Raw genomic sequence first — 25,808 nt, 5'->3', positions numbered from 1 at the left:
GAGGAACTGGAGAGAAAAAAAAAAAAAAAGATTATGTAATACAATGCATTAAAGTGCTGCAGTGTTTGGCTAATTGCTCTTGTGGAAAGAGAGAGAATGCTATTTCAGAGGAAAAGAAGCTCGGGCTAATAAAGATGGACCTCTGAGTAATGATGTATTCTTTGAAAAGTATTCAAGCAATCCATTATCTAATATGATGGATGGGGTAGAAGGGTGCCAAAACTTTGTGCAGGGCAACAGATGAGCCACATTCAATAACTGAACCCCTACAAAGTGATCTATATGGTTACAAAATGCAATACAGTATATATAATATATATAATGTATATACATATATGTAAACAGAACCAGGTGCTAACAATAATCAAGGGGCGTGGCCACAGCGCAGCTTGAACAGGAAGTGAAGGAAGTAAAAGAAGGAAGTAGTAAAGAAGCAGGAAGTAAAAAAATTTAAACTGTTTTTAAATAATGCAGAGTTTCCTAATACAGAAAAAAAATGTTTATTCATTTTTTAGTAATGGTGTTAGCGTCTTCTTAACCTAAACACCATAAACTTTTTAATTGTTAGAAACATTTTAGTTGTTAACTAGCTAAATGGCTAGCTAGCTAGTTAGTGTTATCTATATTTACATTTAGAAACATCTAGAACCTAGCATGTTTATTAGTTGTTTAGTTTTTTTTTTTTTTTTTTTTTTTACTAGTGGTGTGAAATCTCCAAAATAGTTGCATACGATCTACAAACCATAATATTTTTATTCTTAGATAACCTAGCTGGCTAGTTAGCTAGCTGGCTAGTCAGTTTTAGAGATTAACTTTCTTGATAATTAGCATGTTTATTCATTTATTCATGTTTTTTTTTTTTTTTCCCCAGTGATGTTAAACTAGTCAAACTGCTCAGAAATATGCATAGCTTCATTAGGCATGTAACCGATAAACTGTTTTAACTGCTAACGTTTGCTTCTTAGCTAGCTAGGTAGCTATCTGGCTAGTTAGAGTTAGCTAGAAACCATCTTTGATAATTAGCGTGTGTATTTGTTTTGTAGTAATAGCATTAAAATTTAAAAAACCGGCCTTAAAGTAGGTTTTTCTCTGGAGCTGAACTCACTTCACTGAACTCAAGTCTCACTTTTCCGATTTAATCCCGTATTTGCTTTTTCAGGCGAGATCGAGCAGCCGGAGTAAAAGGTCGTCTGGACTTTATCTCACTGCTAACAGATCTGTCCTGCGATCTTAAACCAACACGAGTGTGTTTGAAAAACTCGATTAGTCTGAGCTTGAAACCCAGCGGCAAGTTTTAACACATTTTATAATCTTCCTCTGAGCGGACGAGTCGAAAATATGAACAGAGTGTGAGCAAGAAGTGAGATTCTTCTTCATCTCTCTCTCTCTCTCACACACACACACACGGACGAAGGTCAACTTCATTAAAGCCACGGCTCGCTAATTAAACATCAGTGAAGAGTGGAAGGAAAAGATTTTTTTTTAATTAAGAAAGCTTTATGTGTAATATTACAATGTTAGCAAGAGATATGTGTTGTTACATGCTAATTAGCGACACTGAAAGAAAAACAAAATCATCGTAAAAGCAAAAGTTCAGCTCCTTTTAGCCCATGTGTGAGACGTTCTGTGTCTGAAGTTTGCTTCTTTAACTTTACTCCAAAGCTACGAGGCTAATACAGCTAGCTAGAAGTAGTGCTAGCTAAAAACTTTATCTTTTTGTTAGCTTGCTAATACCTGGCTATTTAGTGTTAGCTAGAAACATTCTTGATAACTAGCATGTTTATTTGTTTGTAGTAGTGGTGTTAACTAAAACACTGCCCAAAAAATTAGCTAGCTCCATATGGTATACCATAAGGTATATTTTTAATTGCTAGTGTTAGCTTGCTAATAGTTGGCTATTTAGTTTTAGCTAGAAACTTTCCAGATAACTAGCATATTTACTCGTTTTTAAAATAGTGATGTTAAACTAAAAAAAAAGCCCGAAAATTTCCCTAATTCTATAAGGTGTATAAACTATATACTTTTTAAAATTATTAGTGTTATAATAATTACCTCGTTAGCAAGCTAGGTATCCAGCTGGCTAGTTAGTGTTAGCTAGAAACATTCTTGATAATTAGCTTGCTTAATTGTTTTTAGTAGCGGTGTTAACTAAAACATTGGCCAGAAAATTAGCTAGCTTCCTAAGGTATATTTTTAATTGCTAAAGACATATACTTTTTTGACTATTAGTCTTATCTTCTAGCTAACTAGGTTGCTAGCTGCCTAGTTTGTGTTAGCTAGGCCATTTCTTGAAAACTAGCATATTTATTTGTTGTTAGTAATGATGTTAAAAAGTTCCATAATGTATGTAAAAACATAAACCGTTTTGATCATTAACATTAGCTTGTGAGCTTGTTAAACAGAGTTAGCTAGAAAATGTCTTGATGTCTTGCTAGCTGACTAGTTAGATAGATAGTGCTTGTTAATTGGCTAGTTAGATAGATAGTGCTTGTTAGCTGACTAGTTAGATAGATAGTGCTTGTTAATTGGCTAGTTAGATAGATAGTGCTTGCTAGCTGACTAGTTAGATAGATAGTGCTTGTTAGTGGGCTAGTTAGATAGATAGTGCTTGTTAGCTGGCTAGTTAGATAGATAGTGCTTGTTAGCTGGCTAGTTAGATAGATAATGCTTGTTAGCTGACTAGTTAGATAGATAGTGCTTGATAGCTGACTAGTTAGATAGTCAGTGCTGACTAGTTAGATAGTGCTTGTTAGCTGACTAGTTAGATAGATAGTGCTTGCTAGCTGGTTAGTGTTAGATAGACACTTTCTTGATACCTAGTGTATTTGTTAACTTCTAGTAGTGGTGTTAAACTTAGAAAATGGCCGGAAAGTTAGCTAGTAAGTAAGCTAGTGAGTGCGTATCAGATTTATTAATCTAAGGAACACCAGAAGAACGTAGTAGCTTCATCTCGAAGCAGAATCGCTATCAGATAGGAAGCGTGGCCTAACCCGAGTCAGTCCCAGGCCTGAGGTTGATTTTATTCTGTATTTGTGAATAGTGTGTGGTGTTGAATATATAAAGCTGTACAGAGACACACTCAGCACTGACGGAAACTGTAAAAATTCAGCATGGAAAAGTGTGTGTGTGTGTGAAACAGAGTGTCTGCAGGAAATGACTAACCTCCACCCAGAGAAAATGGAGCATTCTGCAGCACAGACGAAGTCGACGAGCGAGACCTCAGCCGTTATATATAAAAAACCCCAGACAGGACTGTAATGAATCAAGTCGTAACTGTTCATCATCATGTCACTGTAGTGCGCTGTGCTGCTCCGATAACCACCATAAAGCACCTTTAATATTTATTATACCCCATTTTTACCACAGTGCTGAGAAACGCTGGATTCTGATTGGTCAGAACGTTGGTCAGGTTCATACTTGTTAATGTAATACGTTGTTTTTAGCATTAGTGGCAGACGCTCCGCTAATAATACACAGATTTAAAAAATGCATTTATTACACAGCCAAGTAAGACAAGAATTAAGGTTTGCAGGTGAGAAGAAATACAAGACAAGTGTTCATGAAACACAAACAGATTAGCTTCTGTGCTTTCTGGTGGAACCATGCCAAGGTCCTGAGAACGTGTTTATAAAGTGAATCACAGTGTAGAGGTTTTACAGCAATGCTAGCGCAGTGTGTATGTCGTAGCAAAACTCTTCAGTTCAGAATATTGAATCAGTTCAGAATATTGAATCAATTTTCAGAAAATTGAATCAACCAACAAAGTGGAGATGATCATCTGATTTACATAGTCATGCTTTTATACACTTCTAAAACAATGATCTGATCAGATCTCTTTTTTTCTTTTTATCACACCCTTGTCTTTCGCCACAATTATTTCATTGACCCTCCATCTTAGTTTTAACCGTGTCGAGAGTTCGGTCAGTTTATTTATTTTTTTTTAAAAGTTAATCTTCATCACCATTTCAACACTGCACTTCAGGAGTCTGGTAGAGAGAAGAACACCCTCCCATGAGGGATGACGGAGCACATCTGGACTGAAGAAGATACCGTTTATGAATGAGAACTGTGTGCTTATTGTTTTTCCCAGAAGCACAGTCCACCTGCAAGGACACACCAGTGTGTTTCAGGTTTCGAGATTCCCATACACAGGAATATCCTTGTAAAATCATATGTATGAATTCATTCACTCTGTAAATGTATTAAATCTCTAATTATTTTTAAGTCTTTTAACTCTTAATTATACTTGATGGATTGTAGGATAACCATACTGAAATCATACTTTGATTAAGAAAATTCTTCTAGTAGTGCAAGTGATAGTGTAAATAGTCTCTCTCTCTCTCTCTGTCTCTCTCTCTCTCTGTCTCTCTCTCTCTCTGTCGAGCTACACATGCTACTCCTGAGATATCAGTGATCCTGACTCCTTCTGCTCTCTGGATCTGCCTGATCCATCCTGATGCCCTACTCCTGCTTGGAGTTCTCATCCCCTGGAATCCACTCGCTGATGCTGAGGATGATCTCCAACACACACAGCCTGAAGATCACTGAGATTACTGAGGATTTTCCACTTAGAAACCATGAAGATGGCTTAGGACTACAGCTGCTATGATGGCTTTAGGACAGCAATTTGCCACGAAACAGTTTTTCTCTCAAGTCTCCATCAGGGAACATTTGATAACTTCAACAAAATAGACTTCATGTGAAAACTGTAATGAATTTCCTGGTTACACAACTGCACTATTTGTCCATGTAGTACACAGTTATAGAAGATAATGATTTATAATCGCACTATCGGGTGTCACCCAGATGAGGATGGGTTTCCTTCTGAGCCTGGTTCCTCTCAAGGTTTCTTCCTCATATCATCTCAGGGAGTTTTTCCTCACCAGCGTCACCTCTGGCTCACTCATTAGGGATGCTTGCTCATTCTTGATGTATAGCACTAGATCATTTTCTTCCCCATAGAGTGTCATGTTGCTGATCAGTTGCTGATGTGCTGAAGTTTTCTGTAAGGAGACATTTTTTTTTTTTTTTTAACATTCACGGAAGGAGTCTCCAGTGTCAGCGCTTTGTAACTTTAACGACAGAGGCGTTTACGTTTTGTGGTTTCTTGGTAACATGACAAGCTGCATTTTTTTTCAATAAAAAAGAGATTGGTGAGGGAACAACTCTTTACAGCTGCTATAACGTAAGGAATAATGCGCCTTCCACAATATTAAATGTAACTATAAACGGATAAAAAGCACTAGTATAATTGCTGGTAGGTAGTCACGTTTGCGGTGGTAACAGTAACTCAGTGAGTCACGTTTGCACTACTTACAGTATTTTATTATGTCGTTCAGACGAATTCATAGAGCTTAGAAATCGGAAATAGGAAATTAGCGAGAATTTGATGTAATTATGATGGTCTATAGTGTAAAGTCTGAACTAAATTTCCATGGAATCATTTTCCGAGCTACAGGAAGGAGACAGCAGGAAGCATAAGTGTACACACACGGTGCGGTCATTACACATTAAAAACCTCTAATAGCTCCACACACGTCCTCGCTTATTTGCTAACAACTCCAGCCTTTATGAGTTCTGTGCCGAACCCAGTCACACTGCTTTATAAATAAACCCACTTACAGAAAAGAGGATTAAAGAGCGATTTTCTCGCCTCGTCCCAGGAGCTTGTGGGAATTTGGCCTCACGTCAGATAAAATACGATGAGAAAACGATCTCTGAAGAGGAAGGGATTGAATTCCGTTAATGTGGCTGATGGACAAATGATATCAAACAATAAGATCTAGAACAACAGCTCTGCTTTTTTTGTCCACACCAACACACATCTGGAAACGTTGTTTCGTTTGGCTCCGACGTTATGTGAAATTCCCAACGATAAAAAAAAAACATGTAGCGTCTGATAGGGCGAGGAACATCGTCCTCGTGATTAAACGAATAACTTGGCAGCTAGGTCTGTCACAAGTCTTTAAGAGGATGTAAAACAGAACAGAGCTGATATCGCCATGCGGTCGAGTGCAAAGGTTTGTACACCCTTCGAAAATAATACAGACAAAAAGATATTTAGTGAGAAAAATGGACAAATGTCATGTGTTAAGATATTAACAGTGAGGAAACTGTATAGTTATATTATTATATTACATATAACTTTCTTGAAATTTCTCCTTTTTCATTTCATTTTAATTTTTTTTATAAAAACAGAGGGATAATTACCATTTTTTTCATTCAAAAAAATCAATGGGGGTGCAAACTTTTGCATTAAATCATAGCTTTTTTTTTTTTTTTTTTAATTTATTTAAATGTACTGATACGTCCTCAGTGTTCTCAGTTGCTGAAATTTGCATTCTGATTGGTCAGAAAGTGTTGATTCATTTCCTATAATACATTATCGTTTCTATAGAAACAGCTCACTCACAGGGACGTGTATGGCAGACGCTCCACATACACAGATTGCTGATACGGTGACGTTTTCTGTAAGGAGACGTTTATCTTTTAAGCATGTATGGAAGGAGTCTCCAGTGTCAGCGCGTTGTAGCAGTCAGAGGTAAAGCTGTAACTTTAAGGACAGAGGAGATTACAAGCTGCGTTTTTTTTTGAATGAATAAAAAGAGGCTGGTGAGGGAATGACTGTTTATAGCTGCTGTAACGTAAGTGAGAACAGGAACTAACTTGTTTCACAAACAATAAATAAGCATTTTTAGTTCCACTAGCAAAACTATTGCAATGTTTATTTTAATATGTGGCGGCCACGAGCAATATTAACAGTTGTGATGGGAATGGCGTTCCAGAGTCACTTCCTGAGCTCCGAGCTCTTCCTGATGGTGAGTGGGAGTAGAAATATGAGACAGAGGAATTTTTTTTTTACTCCAGTCAACTCCAGACACTTTTCTTCCACCTTGTTAGTCTCAGGGTCAGAATGACAAGAACATCTGGACCAGAACGTCTCCTTGGTCTCTGTAATAGAAATATGATTTCTAAAATGACTGTTTAAGTTCCATTTGAGCTGAACACATTAATCTAACACTGATTTACAATACTGTTCCTTTAAAAGACGGTCATTTTGACCCAAACTGAAGATAAGCCACTCGTTATGTTGATTAACGTCTCAGCTGGAAGCATCAAAGCATGAAACTTTCTCTCTCTCTCTCTCTCTCTCTCTCTCTCTCAGTCTGTCTCTCTCTCTGTCTCTCTCTGTCTCTCTCTCTCTCTCTCTCTCTCTCTCTGTCTCTCTCTCAGTCTGTCTCTCTCTCTGTCTCTCTCTGTCTCTCTCTCTCTCTGTCTCTCTCTCTCTGTCTCTCTCTCAGTCTGTCTCTCTCTCTCTCTCTCTCTCTCTCTCGCTTGCTCTCTGCCCTAGATCACAGCGGCTGGTAAAAATTAAATAACATGAAGACAGTGAGGGAGGAAGTTAGAGAGAGAAATAACAACACGTTCTGACCTTCCGGCCGCAGGATCTCAGGGTTGCGTGTGACTGACGGCTGAGATGTTTACACGGAGCGTAGGGAGAGAACACAATCTCTCCTTCTCTCTCTGTCTTCTACACTTCCTCCTGGCTCTCTGACCTGCTTCCAGAAATCATAACGATGACAAATGGTGGACTTTCAGGGTCCGAACCCCTTTTCAAAGCTGTCGTGTGGAATGTAGGTCATCAACCCGAGAGACAGGAAATGAGATACGGAGAGAGAAAGATTCACTGAGGCTGAAGAAGCCTAATTTTGAAACTGAGTTTGGAAGATGTGGATTTTCTGACTGACTGAATCACCCCTGCAGGCGCTCGTGATCCGAGCAGACCTCGCCTACCTGAGCTGGGTATTGTGGAGGTCCAGAAAGTTCCACCCTTCTTAACTGGTTCTGCAAGTGGGAGATGGTCCATCTATTCTCATCTTCCTTTTTATTTCTGCACTTGTTATAGGTTCAAGCCTCAGCAACATCAAGCTGACACTGTAGGGCCCTCGAGCAAGGCCTAACCCCATCTCCTCCAGAGGCACCGTATCACGGCTGAACCTGCACTCTGACCCCGACTTCCTAACAAGCTAGGGTATGTGAAGAATCTAATTTTACTCTACTCTAATGTATATGTGACAAATAGAGGTCTTCTTCTTCTTCTTCTTCTTCTTCTTCAAACATCTCCTCAGTTTTTCTTCCGCACTATCAAAACATCAAATTTGCCCATGTTGTCAAGATCTCTCGCAGAACCTCTGCCCTCCTGTTACCTCCTGGATTCTTTCGGTATCTTCAGCTCCTGCTCTGGTGGTTATGGTTCATGATATTGACCAGAAGGTGATGAGCTCAAATCCCAAGAGGACCAGAGATCGACCCATGTGGTCCCTCAACACTGTACCGCAAACGCTTATCTCTGGGATTGGATTTCCAATCATCCATCTTTGGAAAGTGTTGGTGTTTTTTTTCTTTCTGAGTCTCAGAATTCTGGATTCTGATTGGTCAGAACATCAGCTCGTTCTAATATGGTCTTATATGTTGTAACAGATCATTGTTTCTATAGTACCAGCTCATTCACAGGGACATTGCCTTGGTATAAGAGGAATAAAACACGTGGGGACGTGATGTTCTCTGTATTTTAACAGTGTTTTATTCTGTATACTTAAAGTACAATTTGAATTCCTGCTACTCGTGCGTTGTAACCTGTACTTTTACGGAGAGTCTTGCCACTGGAGTGAAACCCTCGATGATATGAACCTTCAGAACTCATGTACAGTGCATGTTAGTCCTTAAAGACTACTCTTCTATCTTTTGAGGTAATAAATATGTACCTGTACCATTTTTTGACATTATTGCTTCCTGTTCTTGTTTTCTCGTCCCCTGAAAGATGGGTTTGCCTTGGCTGTGATTCTTGGATATCTGCTGATAAAGAATCTCAGCACGTTCCCCCAACTGCCTCGGGCTCCCAAATGTTACACCATCTTCCAGGAATGCACTGAGTTTTAAAACATCCGCCAGTGTGATACGACTCTCTTTCTTCATTCCATACTCCCTTTTCCATCTCTCTCTCTCTCTCTCACACACACATACACAACTGGTGTCTTGTTTACTGGTTCAAATCCAAACAGGGTTGAAATGAAACGTTTACAAGTGAAGCAGAACCCAAAGCAAGGTCAGCACTGTGGAGTCCAACGCACTTTTCCTCAAACGGCTCCAGGACGGCTTGAGATTTGAACCCGCAACCTTTCTGTCGCTAGCGCACAACCTTAACCACAAAGCTCCCAACATCACAAACAACGCTTGAGGTTAGGGCTGTGTGATTGCTGCGCTAGCAGGATGGGTTTCAGCAAGTCGGTGTGGATTGTAAATATTTTTGCGACGCAGTCACATCGTAAACACACTTTGGGAAGTTATATGGTTGAAGAAAAGCGAGGGATTTGTTTACAGATTTATTGCTGCGTTTTCCCTAAAACCCAGTTTGTGATCTTTTGATTGGACGCAATGTTGATATACAGAGTTTGACTTTTGAATTTTTTTTTTTACATAAAAATCACAGCAGTGTGCTGAAATCAGCTGGTAACTCAGTCCCCCAGTGACAGAGAGCTCTTCCTCTCGAAATGATTCATGTTCCTGATTTCTGAAATGTCAAACATTCTGTACTTTCCTTCAAGAAATCCTTAAAGAATTTGCTTTCCAGCTTCATATTCACCAAATAATTTTATTACTTTGAGTTAAACGTTATAAACAGGTCGCTTGTTGTAACACTGGCACTGGTGGAACTTTCCCTTTAATTATGAAACATTAAGTGAACATAACACGGTACATTACATGGAAATAAATAAAGCTTATTGTGAGATATGTAAGTAATAAGTAATAAACACTGTCTGTTAACAGCGGGGTTGATTATTTTCCTGTAACAGCACATTCCCAAGTGTTTTATTCCACTTACACCACAGCAATTTGCAACAATTACAATTGTCTATTTATTAATGAGCATGTGATACTTTTTCATCCATTTCTAGTTACATTTAATGTCCTGTGAACCACGTTAGTTCCTGTTCTCACTCACATTACAGCAGCTAGAGGTTCTTATGTTGGAAAACATAAAGTTACAGCTTTACCTCTGACTGTTACAAAGCACTGACACTGGAGACTCCTTCCATAAATGTTACATAAACATCTCACAGAAGCTTTAAGAGTTCCCCCAAAGGGATAATCAAAGGTACAGCAGTGGTTCTTATACGCGTTCGAATGGAATCGAGTGCATTCCCCTGAGAGTTGCACTCCAGAGACAAGTATTTCCCAGAAACATGCAGACTGTTCCTTTTTCATTTTTATTTCTTAGAAAAAATTGGATAATTAAGGGTTTTTTGCTTCTAAAAAGGGAAACACTTTGTTGTAGAGTTCTCCATAGAACCTTTTAAGGGTTCCTCCAGTGCAAAGCTAAATAAGCAAGAGAGCTGATTGGCCAAATCATTTTTAAAAATATGTAAACAAAATAACAAATCTTAAATTTTTCATAGTTATCACACACTCGACATGAGCTGAGGATGTTAAAAATAAACTTGTGTGTGTGTTTGTGTTTGTGGGTGTATGTGTGTGAGACTGTTACTTTAGCTCCTGATCAATGTTTTAGGGAGGATAACACACACGACTGTAGTATAAATATAGCTCGAGGAGTGCACTTGCTGAACGATTTTCTCTCGTTGGATTTCCTCGGCCCATCAGAACTCGCTCAGGTGGAACGGAGGTATTGATGTCAACGTCGCGTTTCGGCAAACAGATATCGAGCCGATTTGTCCTGCTGCCAGAAATATTTACAGTGTTCCAGAGGAAAGCGTGGCCTCCACTCATCTAACAACGATCACAATCATCACCGTGAGTTTTTCTGTAACCTTCTATAGCTCAGATTCGCAGTGAAATGAAGAGACAGAAGGAGAAAGAGACGCTTCTCGCTTCACTGGTTCCTGCAGAAGCTTTAGGGTCAGTCCTCATGACCTTCACACTCATGAGGTTGGATTATCGAGTGCAGTTCATCTGTTTTCCCCTCATTTACTGCTGAGGATTGGAGATCGAACATCAGATCAGAAATGAAAGATGGATGAAAGGAAATGGAAGCCTTTAAAGAAAATCGAGTTACATATTCTCCATAGATCCTTGTTATTCAGCATCAGTGTTTTAGCTTTCTGTGAAATCCTTATAATTGAATTACGTCTAAATCACGTCATATTTGGAAACTGGTTGTTTCACGAGCGTGCTCAAGTGTCAGATCCTAACAGAAGGTGTTAATGTCTCTAGTCTCTTAATGTTCATCAAGGTTTCCATCAAAATCGCATCACTTCACTTATTTCAAGCAAAAGTTAATAACACGCGACGTAAATTAAAATCACGCACGTTAACGGATAAAAAGTATATCGTTAGCACTGTTTCTGCACCAGTAGTGTTCATTTCAATTTGTGCAAATTCATGTGTATTTAGCCATGAAATGCAGCTATTGTTTTTATATTCTCTCTCTCTCTCTCTCTCTCCCTCTCTCTCTCTCTCTCCCACTCTCTCTCTCTCTTTCTCTCTCTCTCTCCCTCCCTCTCTCTCTCTCCCTCTATCTCTCTATCTCTCTCTCTTTCTCTCTCTCTTTCTCCCTCTCTCTCTCTCTCTCCCACTCTCTCTCTCTCTTTCTCTCTCTTTCTCCCTCTCTCTCTCTCTCTCCCACTCTCTCTCTCTCTTTCTCTCTCTCTCTCCCTCCCTCTCTCTCTCTCCCTCTCTCTCTCTCTCTCTCCCCTCTCTCCCTCTCTCCCTCCCTCTCTCTCTCTCTCTTTCTCTCTCTTCCTCTCTCCCTCCCTCTCTCTCTCTCTTTCTCTCTCTCCCTCTCTCTCCCTCTCTCTCTCTCTTTTTCTCTCTTCATGACTCTCCATCTTCACAACAGACATTCCTGACATCAGAACCTGCCAGAGGAACTTGGTGGTGCTGAGAGAAGCTGTCAATCATCACTGCAGATGTCGTGTGTGTGTGTGTGTGAGTGTGTGTGTGTGTGTGTGTGTGTGTTTCATCACTCAGATATGTCACACCTGAGCTTCTACATGAAAACGTGATGTCTGTTGGGGTTTCAGTGGTGGAGTTGGTGGTGGAGATGGTGGGGGAGATGGTGGGGGAGATGGTGGGGGAGGTGGTGGAGCGTGGGGGATGATGGATCAGGACCTCAGGCTGTTCTATTGACTGAATTGTTGAAGATATTTCACAGAGAAAAAGAAAAGTGGAATTATCTCTGGAAAAGGAAAGACAGATCCCGTGTGAAAAAAGAACCAGTTTATCACGCTGGTTTCGTCGCACATCCCAGTCAGTGATAATTCTCTCCACGTATAAATCACGTTTATGGTTTTATAACGCCTCAAATTGAACGGATTCATCTTTGTTATAAACGTGTCGTGCATATACAGCTTCATATTTTCTGCAGGAAGAAATAAGCCCTGCTGTGGCCGAGCTCATACCGAGCTGTAAAATTAGTGCTCAGAAACGCCGGAGTGTTCCGGAGGTGCGAAATGTTCATCTAAAGCTCGAGAGGTTTTGTAAGGGAGGATGTGGCCCAGAAAGAGCTGAGAGCTTCAGAAATAGCCAAGGTGTGAACAGGCTGAAGGATTACACCTGTGGGACTCTGCCAACAACATCTCACTCTCTTTCTCTTTTTACTCCTCTCTTCTGATCTCCCTCGCTCTCACACTGACGTCCATGATGACGAGATGTTCTGGTAGCTCACTACAGTAACTATGGAATATTTTATCTATAAATAAACTCCATAATACTATGGAATATCATTCAAGGACAATATTATATTCATAAATGTGTCACTCTAAAGTCCACAAAAAAGGTTTTTTCACACAGAAATATTCATCAGAAATATGGCTTATCTGGAGGAGTGATTTATTTATTTTTTTTTTAATGGATAAACTTATGAACGAACTTAAAGTTTCTCTGTAAGCGTAGCAGATGAGCGCTCAGGTCAGGTCAGCTTATCCTTCAAACTGTGGACACAATTTCTTTGTCAAATTACCAAAAACACTGGTGTTATTTTATTAAATTGACTCAACAGTGTGATGAAATCTCTTAAATCCAACACACGTTAAATTTCATGACTTTGATTTAGAATCTCGTGGCTTCATTAAGTTGCACTCGAGTAACTGTCAGAGCTCGAGATAAAACAATTAAATACAGTGTAAAATAAGAGGATGCGCTGGATCAGGTGCTATTCTACGAGCTGCTGAGTAATGAGTGTGGAAGCCATGTTGTTAAATTAAACCAGTGATTAATGCGATCATTACAGCTATCACTATTCACGCAGTGATATATTGGTGATATACGAGACTCCTGTTCGATTTATTTCAACACTCGCCATCTTCTCACTCAGATATCAGCATTTTAGTATTTTTATTTTTCATTTTTTAAACTTGCTTTGATGTTACGTCATATTACATTTAACAACAAAGAGAAAAAAAAACACCATTTCCTTCTTCAGTTTACAGCTTCTTCAATTTTCTGTTCCTGATGGGATTTTTTTTTGGAGTTAAGGTGAGTGCTTGTGTTTTAAGATAATTTCGAAAAACCCTGTCTCTGATGCTTCTACTCAAAAAATCTCAACATGGAGCTCAGAAAATCCACTTAGGCACGTGCGTAACCCGACTCTGAATACGAGGAACTTTCCTCCATGTAAATACTGAGTCGAGTAAGTAAAATGAATGCATGGTACATAGCTTGTATACTTGCTATTCGTGCACTATGACTAAAATCACAAGGAATCTTTGGTGTGAGTTGGAAATGTAAGTTCACAGTAACTCATGTGAAAAACTACCAGGTGTACATTAGTACTCCATGCTAATATCCATATTTGGACAACGATAATCGATAATCGTTTAATTTCAGGAGTAATTTGAATAATTATGTAATGTTTTACATGATAATAAAAGAACTGCATTGCATATTTATAAGAGTATAATCATCTTAGAGCTGGAAACAGTAAGTGATTAGGCCACACTTTGTTGTTGTTGATTATTTTCCTGTAAGATCATGCTCAGATGTTATCGATTGTGACACTGTGTTAATTATTTGCTTTAGCTTTGCAATAAGTAACGGTAGTTTTAACTATGTAAATATAGCTTATACACGTAACCAGCTCTTCGTACACTCGCTAATTTCCGTGATCTCATTTTTAATTAAAGAACCTGGTGAAGTAGAAGTGAGAATCCATCTTTAACAGCTTTATCATCCCTGTAACATCCATCTTGTCGTGGATAATCCGTCTGAAATACCCAGACGACTGACTGCCTCACTTCACAGCGTAGTGGTTTAGGCTTTGGGGAAATGAAGCTGTCAGGAACTGTCTTTTGTCCTCGACTCTGTATTTTCCCATCCCAAGCACCAAATCCCATTAGCTATCATCATCATCTCCTAAACACTCGCACCCGTTATTAACCCTTCATTCACACGGTGCTCACACTTCAGCAGGCTTTCAGAAGCAGGAGGAATGGCCGTGGTTTAGGACGGAGATGAAAGGAGGGATTTGGAGCAGGCTGGAGGCGGTGAAGCTGATCGACTGCGAGGAGGTGAATTGATTTGGATTGAGAGCGTGCAGTCAGGACGCCGGTTCTGTAGGGTTTTTTTTTCTCAATATTTTTCATCATAACAATCCCTGAGGGATAACAAGAGAGATAGAGACAGAGAGAAATAGAGGCAGATGGAAAATAATAAAATATATATATCAGGGCTTCTACATTTGTCAGTATGAAAGAAAACACTGAGAGATCTTTACATGGAAGCTTTAACGCAAACACAGGACTGTTTAGCATTGTAGCTACAGATATCGTAGCCTCAGTACAGTAAAATTAACGCCTAACCACATACGCATCATCACTGAGGGATAGTTTTTGGAAAACTTAGTTTCTGTGGGTTCTGAGAACATTATTACAATATTGTTAGTAAAATATTCGATAGTTTCTAATAAGCTTAGGTTCTAATATCACAAAAATATTTCTTCAATGTTCAGAAAATAACGATGACATTTCCAGTTACACACAAAAAATGAACATTATGAATGTTTAACATCATTACAAATAAAAACATCGTAGAAATATTCCACATAAACATTCGTCATGGTCGTTTTTACGTAACATATCAATCCCGAAATGTTTCTATGGCGATTTCATTTATAGGAGAGTTGAATTAAAGTTTCTTCAATGTTCTAAAAAAAATCAAGATGGATTATTTACACAACATTTTCACTAACACAAAAAACAAACATTACGAACGTTTGTTCAAAGTTCCTACAACTAAAACCGTTACAGAAATATTCTGAATAAACATTAATCATGTTTGTTTTTCCGTAACATCAGAAAAACAAAAATCCTGAAATGTTTTTATGATTTTAGTTGTAGGAATATTGAAATAAATGTTCGTTTTTATGCAACATAACAAAAATGGTTTGTTAATGTAAACAGTTGTTTATGCAGCATTTCCAGTTACGTTAAATAAATAAAAAACAAAACAATGATCGCTTTTAAACCTTCCCGAAACCTTCCAGAATCGCTGCATTACTGTATTTAAAAACACTACATTCATTTTACATTAATCTTATTATTATTTTCAACACCCAGAAGTCAAAATTTCCTAAAGTTGTTCGCAAAACATTTTTAAAAGATGTTTATTTAACCTTTAACTCTTAGGAAGGTAGATTAGCTTAATGGTTTCCATCACATTCCTAAAGAGTTCCATTAGATGTCTTTTTGGTTGGTTATTAATCTCCGCTAGAACGTAAGAGGAACTTCTTCCATGTGTAGACAGGAACCATCAGGAACAGCACTTTCCCATTAAACCACCATTACAGACCATCAGAAACACATTAAAACTCATTTTAGAAATCACAAACAGTTTCCTAATGATTTTTTTTCAGTGTTTAAGTCTGAGTTTGGATAAAAATTCCCCAAAAATAAAAAGAACACGAGCTGACTGGCTTCACAGAAACGTGCTACAGATACCACACGTCGTATTTAGAACGTGTTGTTAGCTAGCCGCGTAGAGGTTTAGCCGTAACCTGGACGTTCTCTTGATTAGCATGCTAGTGCTTCATTTTTGTGTGTAGCCACGAGAGACTTTTTAAATTAAAAAATTATGTATTTTTTTTTTTAAATTTTGTTTGTGTCTTCAAAATGAGCATAAAAATGTGGCTTGAAACCTGCTAAGAGTGTTTCAGCATTTTTGCATTTTTCTAATCTAAATGTTTTTAACTGGCACTTACACTTGTATATTTCTTTTCAATGGTGCAAGTTGTGTTTTTTTTTCCTTTGGCCGTGACATTTAAGAGCGAAATCAACGTGAATCAGACAAACACATCTACAGCAAAACAGAGCATGTTTCACATATTTACATTCTGCTTTCATTAATTATTAGATATTTCTCTTTTCTTCTTTTCCCTCGTGACCTTCAGCCACTTCAGCCCAGTTTTACAATCCAACTGTAAATAAAATCAAATACAGTGATGAGATGAACAGTGTGTGGAAAAGCCGAGAATTTAATAACAATTCTAAAAAATAAAAAAAAGGTGTAAAGAAAAGTATAAAAAAGTGAGAATGGAGCGCTCGACCTTGCTGTTAAACTAGCTAGCAGTAATGACTAATGACTAACCCCGCTGATATTACATTTACTAATCTTTATATAAATTAAAGTTAAAAGACATTTTAAACACAGCTAAAGTTTTCTTTACAACAACTTAAATATCAGAGAAATCACTTAAAACATTAATATTAGCAAAATTAGCATTTTTGCTCCTCCTGTTCCACTGTCACTCCACTTTACCTTCAAATAACATCATTATTATTATTATTATTATTATTATTATTATTATTATTATTATTATTATTATTATTAATGAAGTGTTTCATGCTCGAGTCATGCATTACAAGTTGTGAAAAATCGATTTGAATTCACTCACTCAGCCTGTCACTCAAACACGTTCCACAACAGGAAGTTGCATCATCCTAATTTCCTGCAGATCACGTGAAGAAGAAAAGTAAGAAAACTTCTCTTGTTCTTTTTTCTTTATTTTCATATTTCTGATATTGTCAGAGGTGCGTTCCTGTGTTCCTGTCACCCAAATTATACACTGAAAGTAAATTATTTTATTTTTAGAATAATAATCGTAAGTAAATAATTAGTATGGCATTAATGTCCTCGTGCCATTAGCGTAGATGCTAGTTACTAACATCTTTTTAATGTATTTTTTTCTGTAATTTTACACTAAAATCAACCGTGTTACTCATTTAAGTGCAAAGAAAATTAGTGTTAAATGTTTTTTATTTAAGTTTAATAAACAATGTATTTATAAAAATTAATTAAGAGCTTAATTAATTGAAAATATTAATAAGAGCTACAAGGACCACAAAAGAGTTCAATTCTACCACAGTTGTGGAATCTACAATAAATAAATAAATAAATATATGTTTTATAAACAGCTTCATGCGCTTTTCTGTGTGTTTCAGATCTCTGTAGCTTCAGGGTGAAGATGTAACAGCAGCACGCAGGTGGGATGCAAACGCAGAGAGATTTATTCATGAACAACATCCAAACTCAGAGCACAGATAAACACTCAAACACGACTCCAGACAAGAGCCGGAGAAATCCGAGCGTCCGAGATACAGAGAAAAGGAAAGAAATAAAATCACATGCAAAGAAAAAAAACTGTAACAGAATTCCAAAAGCAGAAACACAAACACACAGACGTGATTAAACGACAGGAGAGAAGCTGGAGAAATAAATAAATAAATAAATAAATAAATAAACAAACATGAACATACAGAGATGGAAGTTCTTAACTGAAATTTTTACCAACCTGGTTTATATTATATATTATTATATTATATTATATTATATTTTTAAAAATGTATTTATTATTTATTTTTGCTTACACTTCTTTTTTTATTTCAGATTAACACGCTTATACAGCTATACCGATATTTTTGCACATTACTTTTTCACAATGTGCGGTTCAGAGCTTTCATAGTGTAAAATTTTTCACAAAAAATTAGATAAAAATTTTTTATTTGATTTTTTTATTTGGTTTTATTTAAAGAATTACACAACACTTCGGCTCAGGTGTCTGTCTGGTACAGCTTGTGTCTCTTGTCTATTTTATTTACTTTATATATATATATATATCTCCTGTATATACTGCTGTGCTGAGACAAGAATTTGTCAATGGCTGTAACAAATAAAACTCCTGAATCTCATGAATTTTGAATCACTCTCGCCCCCTACAGAGGGACCCTACATAGGGAGGGAGGGAGGATGTAGTCGTGATCACTTCAGAGTGCTTGCAGATTTCCCTGGAGGAAGCAGAAGCGAGAAACGATCTGTTCAGGAAGTCTTCGCTGATGATCACTCGATCCCGACGGACTTCCAGAAGCTCATTTAACAAAACTCCCTTCATCTAGTAAAGTAACGGAACGTCTGCCTTCCTGCTGCTTTCCCAATGAGACTTATTTAATCCCTCTCAACTCATGACTTCCGCTTCCTCCTGACTGAAATGCAGTGAAGATCGCAGCATAGAACGGACGCGTCACATAACCCGAGACTAATAATAAACAGATTTTAAAAAGTAAAGCGTGTAATCACTGATGCTAACACTTACAGAAGGAGTCTCCAGTGTCGGTGCTTTGTAACAGTGAAGTTTATCAGCTCAGGAAAGTCTACAGGACAGAAGAGTTTAGCGGAGAGAGAGAGAGAGAGAGAGAGAGAGAGAGAGAGAGAGGCTGGTGAGGGAACGACTGTTTATAGCTGCTATAGCGTAAGTGAGAACAGGAACTAACTTCTCTCTCAGACGTTCCATAACATTAAACATTAAACGTAACTATAAACTCTTAAAACCTCTCGTGTCATTCATCAATAAATAAAACATGGTAATTTCTGCTAAGTCGCTGTGGTATAAGTGGAATAACACACTCCAGACTGTGCTGTTGTACAAAAATAATCCTGCACTTTGCTTCGCGTTGTGCCGCTTCACACCTGCTGTGGATTATTTTGGTAAAACTGCATGATCTGGAGTGCGATATTCCTTACATGTCTATTTAAAAATAACTTTGTAATTCTCTATATTTTAATATCACTGGTAGTTTTTTTAAAAAAATGTAAATTACTTTAATGCAAAAAGCATTTTTTTAATATCAAAAAATTTTTTTTAAAGGTTTGAAACTATTTTTTTTTAATTTTAAAAGACTTTGTAAAAAAAAAAAAAGTTATTCAAATATCCTTTAAATATATTTACTCAAATATTTATTTTTTTATTTATTTTACTTTTTAATATTTTTATTTTATATTGATTCAAATATTTACACCCATCCTGTAATACGACGTAAAACATTTTGGAGCACGATTCACTTTACGTGCGAATAATAACTGAGGCTTCGTCGTTATTTTTTGTTCACGAATAATGTGTAAAAAGCTGATGAGGACAAGAACTCACTCGTTTCGCTGATGATCCAGCATGAAATGTAGCTATAAATGGATATAAAACATGTAATTAGTTTGTAAATTGGTTAAATGCTGTGGTATAAGAGGAATCAAACACTCAGGGATGTGCTGCTACAGGAAACGAATCCCCTCACCACCCCGTCATGTGAGATCAGTTCTGATATCTCCAGTCCTCGGTCATTAATCTCAGGTTTACAGAAAAAAACTTCAAAACCTGTATTAGCTTTTTGTAGATGATTTCTGTTCCTGGTTTCTTATTTATCTGTGTTTGTGCATGTGATTTGAAGCGGATATGCGCTTTATTTATATGCTAATCCGCTCATAATAGCCACGGTGCACAATGAGGGAACCTTTTATTACATCTGATGGCAGAAAGTGAGTGTGTTGTATTCCGCTGCCTGCACAGAACCGCTGTTCCCATCGCTAATCACATCCTTTATTTGCTTCGCCGAGTTGCTCAGTTGCTGATTTACAGCCCAAAATAATACAATGTACAACCTATATGAAATATGAAATATGAAATATACTATATATATATATATATATATATATATGTATACAGTATGTATATTTAATAACGAAATCATCTCTGTTCCTTCCGTCTCTATTCTGTCCTTATCATCCCAATTACTGACTACAACATCATCCCTATTACAGCCTGATTGAAGGAGTGTGTGTGTGTGTGTGTGTGTGTGTGTGTGTGGAGAAGTAATTTTATTTGCATCACACAAAGAAAAAGCCAATCACATCTCTTCTTTTATGCATCGCTAATTAAACCTTCAACAGAGGTGCAATCTTTTCAAAAGAAAGCAATTTCACGGCATCGTGTGGTGTGTGAAGGCTCAGCGGCGTTGATCAACCTCATGAGTGATTGTATACACACACACACACACACACACACATCATAGCCAAGAAGCCTGTGGTGTCAGGAAATTGAATCAGGTGAGCTTATATTTACAGACTGACCCTGGATTATGCTAATACACTTTTTTCCCAGTTTTCCCTTTAGAAGTGTTCAGCAGCTGGAAGGACAAAGTGTGTGTAGCGATGATCTCTAAAATGAAAGATTTTGTCATAATGAAGCATAAAATTAAAGATATTTTAGTGTTGATCTATAAAATTCAAGTGGTTGTAGTAATTAACTGTAAAATTAAAGTTACAGATATAAAATTTAAACTTTTGTAGTGTTGATTTAGGAAATTAAATTGTAGATATATAAAAATATCAGCTTTCTTTTGTGACCTAAAATTTTACATTTTAAACTATATATATAGATAGATATATTAGAGAGATAGATAGATATAGATATAGATATAGATATATATATATATAAAATACTTTTGTATTGTTGTAACTGTAAAATTAATGTAATGTGGATCTACAATATTAAAGTTTTGTTGTGTTGATCTGTAAAATTCAAGTTGTAGTAATTATCAATAAAATAAAGCAAAATAAAAGTATAAAATTAAAGTAGATGTACAAAATGTTATGTATAAAGGTTTTTGTAATGTTGATGTATATTTTTAGTTTTTTAGTGAACTATAAAAAGCTACAACTGAAGTTCCTGCAATAAAATATAAGGTTTTGTAGTAATGAATATATAGTGAGATATAAAGTTAAAATTATAATGTTAAACTATAAAACTGTTAAACTGTAAAATTAAACCTTTTGTAGTGTTGAACTATAACATTAAAAATTAAAATTTGCACTGAATGATGAACAAAAAAGTTTTGTTGTGTTGAGCTATAAAATTATAGTTTCTATATTGGTGAGCTATAATAAAATATAAAGTTTGTGTATTTATAATAAAATCTAGGTTTTTGTAGTGTTGATCTATAAAATTAAAGCTTCCGTAGTATTGATTTATAATAAAATAGCAGTTTTTGTAGCATTAATCTATAAAATGTACGTTTTTTTAGTGTTGATCTGTAAAATTTTAGTTTTTGTAGTGCTGATCTATAAAATATAAAGTTCTGGTAGTGTTTATCTATAAAATATACGTTTTTGTAGCATTAATCTATAAAATATACGTTTTTGTAGCGCTGAACTATTAAATTTAGGTTTTGTGGCACTGAACATGGTGGCAGAAGCATTGAACAATTCCTCAAGTATTTCCTGTTTTGGAATTTGCATTTGTAACACACACACACACACACACACACACATATTTAAATGGTGCAAAAGCCCCTCTGGGAGGAATTTATAACCCACTCCGGCCTTCTGCTGGTTTCTTACGCAACACCTCATCCGCCGCTTCGTCTCTGGGGTTGTTCATTTTTAAAGGCGAGTGTGTGTAACGAGTGTGAGTCAGAGTCAGGAGGATGTTCTCTCTACTCGCCGAGTCTCTTTATTGCGAGATTCGTCCAAAAATCATGAGTCCACGGCTGGGGGTCAGAACACAGCCAGACCTACTAATGAGACGGAAATCAGATCTAATAACGGATCTGAACAGGAAAGCAAGAAAGCAAAGATCAAAAGTAAAACCCGGATTAAATAGAAGAGTCTGGGAATGAAGCAAACAAGGCTCTGAGGAAACTTCAAACATGGGCTCTGTGACAAACACTAGAAATGATTTACATCTGAGTTTAGTGTGTACAATGTCCATGCAGGAGATTAGTGCGGAAAAGTTTCCCACAGATACATTTCGGGGTTTTGTGGAGTTTCATCTTGTGTCTCGTTATTTACAAGAACATTAGCCAAAAAAGAAAAGAAAAAAAAAACACTCAAGATCCGTTTCTAACCAGACCTCCTGCTAGCTGCTATTTTTTCTTTTTATATATTTATATGTGGAAAATTTGTCATTTAATTGTGTAATTTCATTCCAGTAAAGTGTAAAGTTAGCTAATATTTCTGCCACTGGGATTTGGAACTGAATCCTGTAAATCTGAAACATAATTGAATTCTTATTCCGTAATTTCAATTTTTACGTAAAGCTTTAAATTCGAGTTCATTAAAGATTTGCAAGGAGACAAACAATGAATGATCTTCATGTCCACTGCAAACTTTCTGCTTCTACTTCACAGCTCCAGTTTGGCCACTAATGAACAAATTAATAATAAAATAATAAAATAATAAATAAAGTGAACCGAAACATGACGCAAGTGTGTAAAATTATTTGACCAAAACCATGTTTTGAAAATGTTTTAAAGTAGTTTTAAAAGTTTTAACAGCCAGTGCTAAAAATAATTATTTTTTAAATATACTGTATAACGGGCAACGTATCCGAGGAGTTACACACTGAAAAAACTGAAAATTAAATTTATATTTTGGGGAAAAAAAAGGTTTGAAATTGTGTTAAAAATAGTAATGTGTTCATTTTCATAAACATGTTTACGTTCTTGTTCATTAGCGCGTTAATCAAAACACAGGAAAACAGGCAAAGATCAAAATGATCTCGTATTCCATATTCTAAGATTTAAGATTGAAATTAAACCAAATATCTGATTATTAAACCTATTTCTAAACATTTTGACTCATTTCAAGCTTGTTTTGTTTAATCATTACATTTCTAGAAAGAAGCAAAATGAGCTGCCAGTCGAATAAAGACATTTTAAAGCTTAAAGAGTGTAAAAGCGTCTGAAAGCTGAATTCTTTTAGATTTGGTTTATAATAAGCTCGTAATGAGAAATATTAGATAAATTTGTCCACATTCAAGATATTTTCACGTGGAACGATGTGTTTTTATTTCAGCGGTAAACACAACTCAGTAAACTCGACGTGACTTTGCAAGCGAGACAAAGACACAATAAGAGATAAACTAGTGAAGGGATGAACTCCAGAAGGTGAGAACGTAAGCAGTATTTTAAAACGTGCGGCTTGTTTGGTGACTAAAGTTTGGTGAACGCTTGTGAGGTGAAAAAGTGAGCAGAACTTTATAAATTCCCCACAGAGACTTTCCTGATGCCTGGGGACAAAAATGCTTTTCTGTCGCTTCTGTAATTGTTTTATCCCTCGTCCGAAAATGTAATCTTCTTCCAGACATCACGAGATGGCCGAGACCTGTCCAGGACCAGAACAAAATGGACTTTTAATCTATTTAACCAGGATGATTTGAAGCAGCCTCCATTATAGCGAAATGTATTCCACTCACAGTGCAAAACGTGAGCGACAACACAACAGCACACGTTCCTCTCAGCCAGAACGACACTTCACTTCACCTTTGACCTGTTTGTGTTTGTGGAAACATCTCGATCCACACGGAGCGCTGCTTTAAACTGAACGTGTACGATAGCGTAACCTCATGCTGATTCTGATTGGCCACAGCAGCTCTGACAGCAGCGCAGGTTTATATCAATGCACTCGTCCTAGTACGTTCTGGTTTCTATGGTAACAGCTTATCCACAGGGACGTCGGAGTAGAAATCTGTTGGCACGGTGAAGTTTTCTGAAAGTAAGGAGATGTTTATGTAACATGTATGGAAGGAGTCTCCAGTGTCAGCACTTTGTAACAGTCGGAGGTAAAGCTGTAACTTTTTTTCTAAGTTGTGTTTTTTTTTTGTGAGAGGGAAAACAGCCTTCGTTAATTTTAACAGAGGAAGCCGTTGTGGCAAAGCTGTCAGTTCAAACTTTCAGAGAATTCAGTTGGAGTTGGAGAACCCAAGCTTGATGAAGACATGGCCGTAATTGTTCACGTTCAATTAACAGGAGTGATGGATCTCCTCATGACGTTCCTCAGACCAACATGGACGTGTCCAATTAACAGAATTCTCTCACTGGGGGGAAAAACCTGGTGCATCTTCATAAAATAAGACTTTATGCTAGTAGTGTCTAAATAAACTCTTCCTGGAGAAATGTTTACGCCAAGAGATAGAGAGAGAGGCAGAGAGAGAGACAGAGAGAGAGAGAGAGACAGAGAGAGAGAGAGAGAGAGACAGGTAGAGAGAGAGAGACAGGTAGAGATAGAGAGAGATAGAGAGAGAGAGAGAGAGAGAGAGAGAGAGAGGTAGAGAGAGAGAGACAGGTAGAGATAGAGAGAGATAGAGAGAGAGAGATAGATAGAGAGAGAGAGAGAGACAGAGAGAGAGAGAGAGAGAGAGAGAGAGCACTAATACGGAGCTGCTGGAGTGGAAGCGTGATTTCTAGCACAGCTCTGTAATTTCCTGTGCGTTTCCTTCCAGCTGAATTGTACACAGTCGACTTTAAAAGGCCACCAGTCGTCTCACTCGGCTTCTCTCTGCGGCCTCCAGTTAAATCGCCTGGCTCTGCGGTTTATTACGGATAGTTACAGGAGGGAAGAAATGTCCTCTTTCTTTAGCAAAGCAAACTTCTGAGGGGGAAAAAAGCTCCAGAATAAAATAATAAAGTGAAGGTGTGTTTGTGTGAAACCCAGTTTCTCCGGTGGTGTTGTACTTCTGAGAGGTTCGTGATGTCTGTGTTAGACGAGGAGCTCCACTGTCCTCTTCCCTCTCCGGCATATTTTATTCCTTTAGCCTTTGTTTTTTTTTTTCATTTTTGCTCCAATACACCTGATTTAACTAATCTACTATTTTTCTTTTTGTTTTTTTTTTTTAAGAAAAAAGTGATCATACTGTAAAACTATTACAATTTGAGAGAAAATCTGGGAGCAAATATTCAATCATTTCTTGAAATTCTGATTTATTGAGTAATTCAAAACAGCAGAAAATATATGTTTCTCATTTACATACAGTAATAAAATGAGCAGATGAATAAAAATGATGGATTTTTCTTATCTTCTTATCGATCTCCTTACTTCCTGCTCCAGTCCCGCCCTGACCACGCCCACTCGTCCTTGTTTCCACCTGTTCTTCAGTTTGTTCTGTCAACGAGAGCGGATATAAACATGTATAATTAATTGCAACTTTAAAATCTTTTCAGTTATTTTATTTTCAGTGCTGTGTTTCATATAGATTTTGAAAACCAGGAGAAATAATCGTTTCCTATTGGCAGATAACTGAATGCTCGAAATCTCAAAAAAATCTGTTTTTTTTTTTTTTTTTTTGGAGAAATAAATGTTTAGAATCTGAAATAAATTTACTTTTTTTTCCAGAAATGAACTCTTCAAATCTGCCAATAGGAGAAAATCAAAATAATTTAATATTTTTATTTATTTCTGTAAATAAACGCTTGAAAAAATGCCAGTGGAGCAAAATCACTTTCATATTTCTAGCAAAATAATCTCCTAAGTTTTATTTTTTTTAGAAATCAATGTTAGAAATCTCCAGCTACATTTTAAAAATGTGTATGTGTTTGTGTGTATATTTTAAAATATAAATACATTTCAAACATTTTTAAATGATTTTTTAAATATAAATAAATGCAAGAACAAAAGGATTTCAAATTTAAAATGAGTAAAAAATAATAATCTGGAAATAATCTTAATAATGTTATATTTGTTTACTGTAATTTTAT

At 36.8% G+C, this 25,808-nt stretch overlaps 1 long non-coding RNA gene across 1 annotated transcript; it reads left to right on the top strand.

Annotated features, from left to right (window-relative positions):
- Positions 1-7,383: 7,383 nt before the first annotated feature.
- Positions 7,384-11,976, top strand: LOC128318711 (uncharacterized). The gene is made up of 3 exons (XR_008302170.1): positions 7,384-7,814; positions 7,907-8,032; positions 11,858-11,976. It is a non-coding gene; the product is annotated as an uncharacterized LOC128318711 (long non-coding RNA).
- The last annotated feature ends 13,832 nt before the right edge of the window (positions 11,977-25,808 follow it).

Source organism: Pangasianodon hypophthalmus, chromosome 8 (assembly GCF_027358585.1).
Source record: "Pangasianodon hypophthalmus isolate fPanHyp1 chromosome 8, fPanHyp1.pri, whole genome shotgun sequence".
NCBI lineage: Eukaryota > Metazoa > Chordata > Actinopteri > Siluriformes > Pangasiidae > Pangasianodon > Pangasianodon hypophthalmus.
Note: the sequence above shows the minus strand (reverse complement) of the source record. Positions and strands in the feature narration are given on the sequence as shown.